This window comes from Strix uralensis, chromosome 1 (assembly GCF_047716275.1).
Source record: "Strix uralensis isolate ZFMK-TIS-50842 chromosome 1, bStrUra1, whole genome shotgun sequence".
Lineage (NCBI taxonomy): Eukaryota > Metazoa > Chordata > Aves > Strigiformes > Strigidae > Strix > Strix uralensis.
In genome coordinates, this window is record NC_133972.1 from 122139063 (window position 1) to 122149185 (window position 10123).

The window sequence follows — 10123 nt, forward strand, 5'->3', positions numbered from 1 at the left end:
AAGTGTATTCTTCACCGTCCTACCTCTAAATGCTTTCATGTTGATGCTAACACACTGCATATTGCTGGTATGATTACATAAGGTAGATGTTTTCTATTCTGCTACACCACTTGGTGTATTTTGTTGCATTTTATTTTTATTTAATCCTACACAAGCAAAACACCAAGAACCACAAATCTGAGTAAGGACTAGAGGAATTTAGCCCACCAGTAAGTGCCTATTCAAAGTAAATGTCCTATCTGATAATGTACTAAGCCTAAACTTGAGAAATACAGAGGCATTTACTGGATTGTTCAGTTTCTTGTTAGCTCTTCTTCAAGTTACCCAGAATATTTGCAGAGCCCTAACCTGCCCTGCTTTGCCTGGAGTATTGGCCGTAATACAGCAATAACTGTTTAGCATACCCAAGTCGTACTTTAGCTTCTTCCAGGTTAGTCAGGACAGGAAAACTTACACTGCCTAATGTGCCAGAAATAAAGGTATTTCTGGTCATTGTCACATTTTCCATAACTCCAAGTTTAAGGCCACCTGCTTCACTGCTTTCTTCATCATATTTTCTAAGTGTGCTTTCTTTCTGTTTGGATCATGGAGGTAACATACCTTCGCTGAAAACTTTTGAGCTGATTTTCCAAAAAGCAAAATCTGCTTTTCCATTTTTTTCAGTGTATATCTCTCTAACTAGAGCAACCTCACGGAGAAGTCATAAGGGAGTTTAATCTTAATGCCTCTGTAACCAGTTGTACAAAAGGAAGTATTTAGAGACAGAAAGTACCTATTCTCCAGGCTCAGGCTTGGATTTCAATATATTGAGCAAAGAACATTATCAGTCCACTGCTGGGGAATCTCCTGCTGGAGATTTCTGTGGAAATCATCTGAAACTACAGGGTTACACAAAAGTAACCCTGCTATAAAAGGGCTGGTGTTTGCAGAGGGGTGGCTCACTTGCTGACAGATAACCCACTTTTTTAGGGGAACTAGCCCCGCTGCCCACTAAAGGATCCTTGAAAAGTCAAAGGTGGTAAGTCCAGTTCCTGGATGGGTTGGATGATATTTCCACTGAGGAAAGCAAAGGCAGTCCTACAGAAAAGCCTTGGGGAGAAAACTTGGCTTTCAGAGTACATCCTATAGGAGCACCTAATCCCAAGCAGTGGCCTCCCAAAGAAACCTGAGATGCTGTTCTTTGGTTTCGTCACAAACTAAATGGTGTTATTTCTGGATAGCTTTGCTTCCTTTTTTTTTTTCAGTATCTTTCTGAGAATTTTGTGGGATTTCGCTAGTTCCTTGTTACCCACTGAACATACGTCAAAACTGCTTGGTGTCTATTAGCTTTTTGTTCTGCACATGTGGACGGAAGCGAGCAAGATTGCTTTGCTGCTGTCCCAAGCAGTCCTTGCAAAAATAGCCGCTATGATGTCAAAAGAAACAGTAAATCTCTGGCATAACAAAAGAGAATCAAAGTGACTTACAGAAAAATGTTAAAGCGGTGTTATTTTCCCAACACACACACTCCACAGTATTGTAGAAAATTCCTTAAGCAACAGAAATGGAAAGAGAAACAAAGTTTAACATTTCAGTGTCTTACTCAGCAAAGTTTTCTGAGGAAAACAGATCAGCTGAAATAGTACTCTTTGTTAGTTTTTCCATATTCTTTATTCAAATAAAGATATGTGAGCTACATATGTTCCTGTTTAATTTGAGGATTTTATTCTAAATGCCTTTGATGTACATTAACTTGATATTTTTATTTATTAGTTATTGAAAAGAGTGGCACACAGGGATAATGTTGAATGTGCAGTAAGTCAGTGCAGTATTTAGTTTGTAGAGATTTAATCAGAAAAGCAAGATTTGTAGAGGGAGGAAATATCTTTTATTAGCCTAGCTGCCATAGTTGATAAAAAAAAGGACACAAATCTAAAAGCTTTTTCCATTTTTCCAATTGAGTCATTCAGTCTAATAAAAAAATAGTACCTCTCCTGTACCTTTAAACCACAAAAGCTGCAGCAACACCAGTATGATGATACAAACGATTAATCATTTGTACAGGCATGGCCACCAAGCTATGTAACCTCATTGTCTGCATCTTCCCCTCTGCCCAGAACATAAAACATGGTTATTGCACTCACAGCTAATGATTTTGTTAGAAAAGGAGAGGCTGTAGTTGATGCATTTCATGAGGAAAATGAGTTTAGGCAGATAAGACTAGCCTGACTCAGCCTCATGTAGCAGGCGGGAGGACGGTGTGTGCGGGAGAACTGCAGTATAGCACAGCATATAGGACCAGGAACAAACTCACTGTTTCCACCTTGAGCACTCACAACAAAACAAAAATAAAGTCCACATCTGTGATCCTGTTTAAGTATTATTTAGGCTGATGAAAAGATGCAGGATTGAGTTTGAGTGACAAGTTTAGCCTCCTCGTAGGGCAAAGGTTTGAAATTCCTTTACCTAATGAGTAATTGTATCATGCCACCCCTGCTGAGCTGCTAATAGCAAATAAGAGACATTTTGGGACAGAAGGAAACTAGGAGTCCTTTCTAATTAAGTGTGCCCCTCTCTGAGTCTCTAGATAAATTCCACAATACTTTTTAGCTCATACTTGCATACCGCACCTTTTTCAAAGTCCTTGTGCCCCTCTTGCTTCGCTGTTTTTCCTGCATGCTCTATCCACTGCTCTGCAGGCAGAAAATTCCACTTGAATTCCTTTTGTGTCTGGTCATTCCATAGATTAAATCAGAGTCCCCTGGTTTATTTTTAGGAATGCAATCATCTCTGCTATCAACATGTCTCTGGACCCTTCCTATTTCTATTTCCACCCTTCAGGTTTCTTCAAGTCTTTTATTTTACAAAGTCAAAAGCCCTGTTTCTTTAATCTTAAACTGTGGTCTGTGAATTTATGCATCATCTGGTTTATCTCCAGTGCTTTGTCTACACCAAGAAATACACAGAATGTCATGAAGTGTGCTCAGTTCTGCATATCACCACTTCTCTCAGAATTCAACTAGATGTGTGCAAGGTCACACTGAGCCCAGGAGCCCTACAATGGCTAAGGCGCTCTCTAAGGGCTAGACGTGGCTTGCCACAGACTTGCACCCCATAGCCAGTATGCCTCTTGGTGAATTGTCACATTTCTTCATGTCTTCATGAACATGCCATTCTGCCCCATGCCTTCAGTTCCTCTCATGTGCCCCATGCTTCCCACCATTGCAATATGAATAACCCCCTCCAGTGTCCTTCAGTGCCCCTAAATCTTCTGGGCAGCACAATCTGTGGCTGGCTGGGACGTGCCTGCATGCCAGCCAGCCAGCAAACGTGCATGTGGGGACGGGTCGGGTGGCCGCTTTCAGATCGAACAAAGGCTGAGCTCTCTGCATTCCCTTGAGAAACACATGCTCCTCTCTGGCTCTTGTTTCTCTACGCAGACAAATGGTTCAATCAAATGTTTGTGAACTGAACAACTTTGAGCCCTGTGCCCTTCTGCTGAACCTGATTGAAACTGATGAATTGCATCGCAAAGTTCTTAAGAAGAGTGACAGAAGACACACAGATGAACAGGCTGCAAAAATCATGTAGCAATCATTTTCTTAAGAAATAAGGCTAAAAACCTAATGGCCTGGGTGGAGAATTACATCAGGGAAACTGGATTTGGCTTCCTGATTCTGAGACTCAGCCTGTGCCTTGCCATAAATAACGTTGCTGACAGGCAGTTTTAAATTGCACAACAAATGGACCAGGGCAGGGCTGCTTGACGGAGCAGAGCAAAACACATCCCCTGTTCTTTCCTGATTTTCTGCTCCTTGCTGCCAGATGCCTCCTCTTTCCCCTTCCCTTACACAACCAACTGTAGAGATAAGTATCTTCACTAGCAAGCTTCTCCTGTCCTGAAGGGAATGTATGTCCTGATGGTCATTGTACCCCCTCCTTGTGCAAAATATACCTGACTTGTATGAGTGGATCTCAGCTTGCAGCAGTGTTGACCCCTCCTGATCTACAGCCAGCTCTGGTGCTGGTCTGGGTCTGGTTCTTGTGAGTCATTTAGTTCTGGTGCACCTAAAACTTCACATGCTTGAGGTGGTGTAAATCCCTGTGGTAGACAGTGGCTACTCACAAATTTTTAAAGGACAGATACTAAAGTAGTGAAGGCACAAAATGAATAAATGGGTAAGACTGGAAAGGGAGTGAGTATGCTTGTGAAGCAAAGTTTGTAGTGTATGGGCTCTTTGCAACAAGTTTAACAAAAACTAACAGAAATTTTCTGAAATCCTTGTTATATTTCATCTTCCTGGCACCTCCTTCATGATGTGAACTAGAGCTCTTTTGGCACTGGATTTTTGTCACTCTTCAGATATTCTAATTATCTGCCCTAACAGGAGCCTAGTTTCCTAGTTCACTGTTTCTTTTTCCTCCCTCGAGACTATTTCGGGCATCTGTTTCCATATCATTATGTGAACACTGAGTGCAAAAATGTCTTTAATGTTTTAGCATGACTCTACCTAGCTTATCAAGGAAATTCAAATTTGTAAATCTGTAAGAAAATCTACTTTTTCACTGACCTTTTTTTCCTTTAGGATGAGCTTGAAAAGCACCTTGTAACATGTATGAAAACCTTCTGATTTCCTCTCCCTTTTTTACCTCCTTACCTGATACACCTGATATGAAGCATTGCTGGCTGATCATTTATCTGCTCCATCCATCCAAATGGATGCATTTGGAGTCCAGTCCTCACTGATGGTGATGGGTGTGGGAAGGGAGGGAATGTGGCACCTCACAGAATTCATCTCTGAGAGGTAAACCAGAAATACCAGAGAGATCTGCATCCCACCTGGACCTGCAGAGCCCCTCTCCACTCATACAGACATTTCATACCCACACCTTTAGCTGTTTTGTGCAAATATATGGTGCCAAGCAGAGACGCTGAGGGCTTTGCAAGGCTGCCACAAAAAAGAGAGGCCAGAGACAGTCCCAAAGAGGAGGCCGGAGGAGCAGGGCTGGCTTGGGGAGCAGAAGGGATAGCAGAGTGGCTGCTCCTGTGCAACCAGAGGTGGGCAGGGGTCTCACTGGGGCTCCCTGGGAGGGTTGCCCCTGACAAAACTGCCGCCTTGGAGGCTATAGCAGAAGAAGCAGTGAGTCTGTTTGTCCTGAGCTGTGGCCCAGGTGAGGGAGGCATGCAGGTCACTGTCATTTAGCTGTGCAGATGCTCTGCCCCAGCAGTTCTCCGCTTTGCCGCCTGGTGCTTTCCCTGGCACAGGCAAAGAGCTGCTCCATGTCTGCTTTACCCTCGCTCTGTTGGGTTACGCTAAACCAAAAGCCAGCCCCTTAATGTGTGCATAAAAGATGTCCAAACACCCATTTTTGAACTCCCAAGTGGGCTTTGTAGCTTCTCTGTTGTCCCTGCCCTGCTTTAAAAGTATGTGCTGAACTACACTGTGTCCACAAAGAGAAATGTGCCAATTTAGTAAAGAAGATAATTAAGATTTTATTGAAAACATACACCAGGAAGAATGTCTACTTAAAAGCTGCCTCCCTGCACGTAAGTACAGGCTCTACCTTTTGCTTTGAGCTCATGAACAAGAGAACCACGCAGCAAGGATTTACAAGCAATGCTTATTAAGAAACAGCAATTTCAAAGAATAGTCCAACCAGCTGCTACTAGCTGATTCCCTGTTCTGCCCTGCCCAAGAGGTGTGTATGTGTATACATACACATATGTCAAAGGAAGAAAAAAAAGCACAGAAAATAATTTGTTCTGAATGGGAAAATGTCCATCTCACAAGGTTTAAAATGGAGAAATCGCTATTTGCTTTTTCCTCACAACACAGAAACCCCTAAAAATGTAGATACATGTAAAATAGGCCCCCCAAAAAACTTTAAAGAATAAATTACTTAGTTCTGTGGTATCTCACCAGGCTGTGGAATTTATGAAAACCACATTCCTTGGATTCTAAAACACTGGCCATCCCGCTGCTCTTTCAAATAATGTTGATTTTGCTGACTAGTCTCTCTGAGAGCCAGCACAGTTGTCTAATTGTAAGTAAATAATCTCGGAACAAATCCATGTTTGACATACTGTCATACTAACATTTACTGTTTTGCAAAAGGGATTTACTTCAAGGATATTGAAAAATTCCATTGGTGTTTAAGAGGAGTAGCAACTGTGACCCTCTGTAAATTAAAATGTTTGACCCTGCTATAGGATATAGATGATCTGAAGTATTTCACATGTTCAGATGAGTCAAGGCAGAAAACAAACCCTCCTTATGAAGGTGCAGTATTATGTTCACACAAACATCCACAAGGGCTATGAAGGTTTACAAGGGTTAGCTATTTAAAGCTGAGAGTCTTCAGCTCACGTGTAGCCCCAATGATAGCTTCTTTGGGAATGTATAAGGTTGATTATAAAGGTCTACCCTTGCGGATCATATTGCTAGGAAAGGACATGTGGGCCACATTCAGAGCTGCTGTTACAGCACTTAAGAAGGACACTGGTGCCACTGTGATGTCAAAGTTCAAGAGCTTCATGAGCCCTTTGGACCACCTACAACCTGAGGCTGCCAAATCCTGTATATTTAATGGAAGAAGGAGCCATGAAACCTAGCCCTGGTGTGGACAGCCTGAGCATGGCCCACCACTGCTCTTCTGAGGCCTTTGCAGGGCAGGCTGGGATCATACAGGGACTCACAGTCCAGCAGCCTCACTGCTCTGGAACATAATACCATAGTAGTGGTGCACCTAAGATGAGTGCCTGTAACAAAGGGTTTGCTTAGCTGAGATGTCACAACTCTCTTTCCCTGTCAGTATAAACCAGGACCTAGCAATCTGGCATGCCAGCAAGATCTGAAGATCTTGTTCATCATGCTCTTAAATGATGATACCACAGTAGCAACATAGGCACAGAAGTGGCCCATGGTGCCTGGGAGCCCTAACCCTGCAAACCTCTGAGCCTTGCAGAGGACCTACTAACATCCAGGAAAAGGCAGATAAAGTGGTGTGTTTGAAGTACAGGCTTACCTCCAGGGATTACAAACCCATACACATACATTAGATATTGTGGACAGTAATAGGAAGGGTGCTGGATTGGGAAATGAGGGTACCTGAATTCCCACCTCTCACTCTTCGAATGAATGCAAGAAGCTACTTCGTGTGCTGATTTTTTCCATCACCAGCATGAAAATACAGATCCATACTTCCCTTTGTGAAACTCTTTAAGAGCTGAGGTTTATGACGTCATCACTGTAGTTGCTGTTTTCATTTCCATCAGCACTGCTTACCATAGTTCTTTTTTAACATAGCCATGGAAAGAATACATCCTTTTCTAGAATGGTCATTGTAACATCACGGCCACTGTACAACCTTCTTGAAAAGGGGTGCAGAGTTCATACAAGTTCCAGTGATGCAAAATGCAAACCTGTGAGCAGAGTTACCCCAGCAGGATGCTCCATTAAACCAGTGCACCTTATTCAGGCACAGACCAAATTCTGAGTGTGATGCAAAATTCCCAAAAATGTGTGCTTTGGCTTCTTAGATGTAGGCTGATGTTTGGGTTTTTTTAAGAAGAAAGCTTGCCAGCTTCTCTTAGCCTTACCAGTGCTGAATCCAATGTGCCTCATACCATTAAGTGTAAGAAGGCAAAAAGGTGACAGAACTTTGCTACTGACTTCAGACCCAGAGAAATTTATGATATAAGTTTTCATATCATATTTTTACATGGCTGAATACTTTTTTCTACTGTGTGTTTACTCTACATAGAGGGGAGAGCTTTTGTCTGTGACGTATTTTAGTTCTAACCCCTTTAATAGTCCCACTATAAAGAAGTGGCAAAAATGGCTTATTGTGAACAAATTTAATAGAGATGCTCATAAGAAACAACAAAAATGTTCTGTGACTAATGAAAGCATTTAAATTAGCTACCCAGATGTCTAATTGGTCCTGCTAATAACAAGTTTGCATTTTCTGAAAAATCAAGCTATTGAAGTACAGTCAGTGTGATGGAGGTGTATGAAGTTTTGCTTGAATTCTTGGCTCCTACAGGGAAAAACTGTCTCTTTGGATTTGTGTACATCTGTTTCTATCTGAAACTAAAATCCAGAGAAACAGGAGCTGGAACAGTTTTTGGTGTTGATTCAAGTGGTGCATGAAAAATCAGGTCAGTTCTCACTGGATCAGTACCAATTTCACTATTTCCAGTCAAAAAAGTTATGATTCTTGTTATTAAAATGTTCTTGAATGGGACTGCGTAAAAAACTTCAGCATGTCAAGCCAGTTCTTTTGGACTTGTGTGCTACCCATGGAGAGATCACTCATAAATGCTGCTAACAAATTTGCCCTTTGCGACCTCATGCTGTGAAGTTACCGCAATAATTAAAAGAGTTCCTATATCAAATAACAAAGCCCTTTTTTTGACAGTGGAATGTGTAATGTTTGTAGATTTTCCTCTCCAGTAAGCTGTCAACATTTTCAAAGGAAAACAGGAAGACGTCTAGTGGGGAGATCACAAGGTAGGGAGTCAGGAGGTCTAGGTTTATTCCTGGCCCTGTCACCATCGCACGACATGATGCACGGCTCCTCTCTACCTCATTTTCATCATCTGCCACCCAACAGCGCTGTTCCTTATGGGCTTTGTCTGGGCTGTGCTCTGGGTGCTGGGGGCCATTGGGAAATCGCTGCTAGCAGGAGATGTTCAGAGTCATCCGGAGCTCCTGGGCACTTCCAGCAGTGTGAATTTTCAGAAAACATCGACTGCCTCTGAAAAAAAAACTGCACACTTTTTTGCCTCTCTGGAAAGTTCAGCCGCTTTGCAGGGAGTATTAACCACTTTCCCATGAATGCATGTACTGGTCACGAAGGTGCCATTATAATAGTTGTCATTTAATCCAATGTTTGTCTTAGGCAATACATTTTCAGCAAAAATCCAATAATATTTCCATGGGATCCCTAATGGCTTCTTTTTTTTTTTTTCTTTTTTGAGACTGAATTAACAGTTACGTAATATAAGGAGGTTTTTTTCTTTTGCTTCATAAATGATTTTTTGTTAGGCACAGTGGAAAAAGAACACCATATTACAATTCAAAATGAAGCCATCTGGCTTTGTGTCCATCTAACAATGTTAACAAATATCCCACTTCTAAAAGAAATATGAAGCACTATTTCTGTGGTGTGTTCATTTACTTTACTTTGAAGGAGAAGAGCACATACATATATATTTAAATGAAGCACATATTTCTTAATTTTTCCCATGGCATTTCATTGCTTCTTTGCCTGTGTTTCAGAGATCTTGCACTCCACTGTAGTGAGCCTTAAAAAAACAGAAACAAATTCTCACAGCCATGACCTTACTGCACAGTACCTCAGTGTGGGCTCCTACCTTGCAGCCAGCAGACTGCAAGCCATGACTGCAGGTAAACTACTTCACATGAAGGGAAAATGGAAAGGAACTGCAGTTATCACCAGGATGCAGCTATGCTGTAAATTCATGCCCTTAATTTACTTCAAAGTAACGTGTGGGCTTGTCCTGTACCCTGATGGGTTTATGCTTCCAGCTTGCAAGCACATTGAATGATGAAAGATAAATATGCTCCCATAGGAAAAATGTCTCTCTGTCTATTGGCATTTTGATATTGCTTGTGGGAAGAAAAAGAAAAGAGCAGAAGGGATTTCAAGCTTAAATTCATGCTACTAGGAAAGTCTTACAATTAGTCTACACCCAGTGTTCCTTAATGTGTGGTCTTCAAGACATCAGAAGGAAGACTGTGAAACAATTGCAAAAACATTAAAAAACCACATGCACGCACACATATTCCCACAGATGCAAACAAGCAAGCAGGCAAAAGGAGAGAAAATAAAAGTAATCAATGCATTTTTGAAGCCTAGCCTTAGTATTTGGTTGTAGTGAAAACTATCTCGGCAACACTGTGCAAATAGATCCTTGGACTCCCTTTTTTCCCCCAAGGCATTAGGTGGTACTTCAGTCAGGAGGGCCATTAAACACTGGCAAACACCTTTAGTGAAGACATGACTTTCACCAATAAATGTTTTGTGCTTGTACAGTAAAAGGACTTCACAGAACAACATTACAAATACATACAGAATTTGTGAGGATGTGTCTCAGTTTGGGAGTGCATGATTTTAT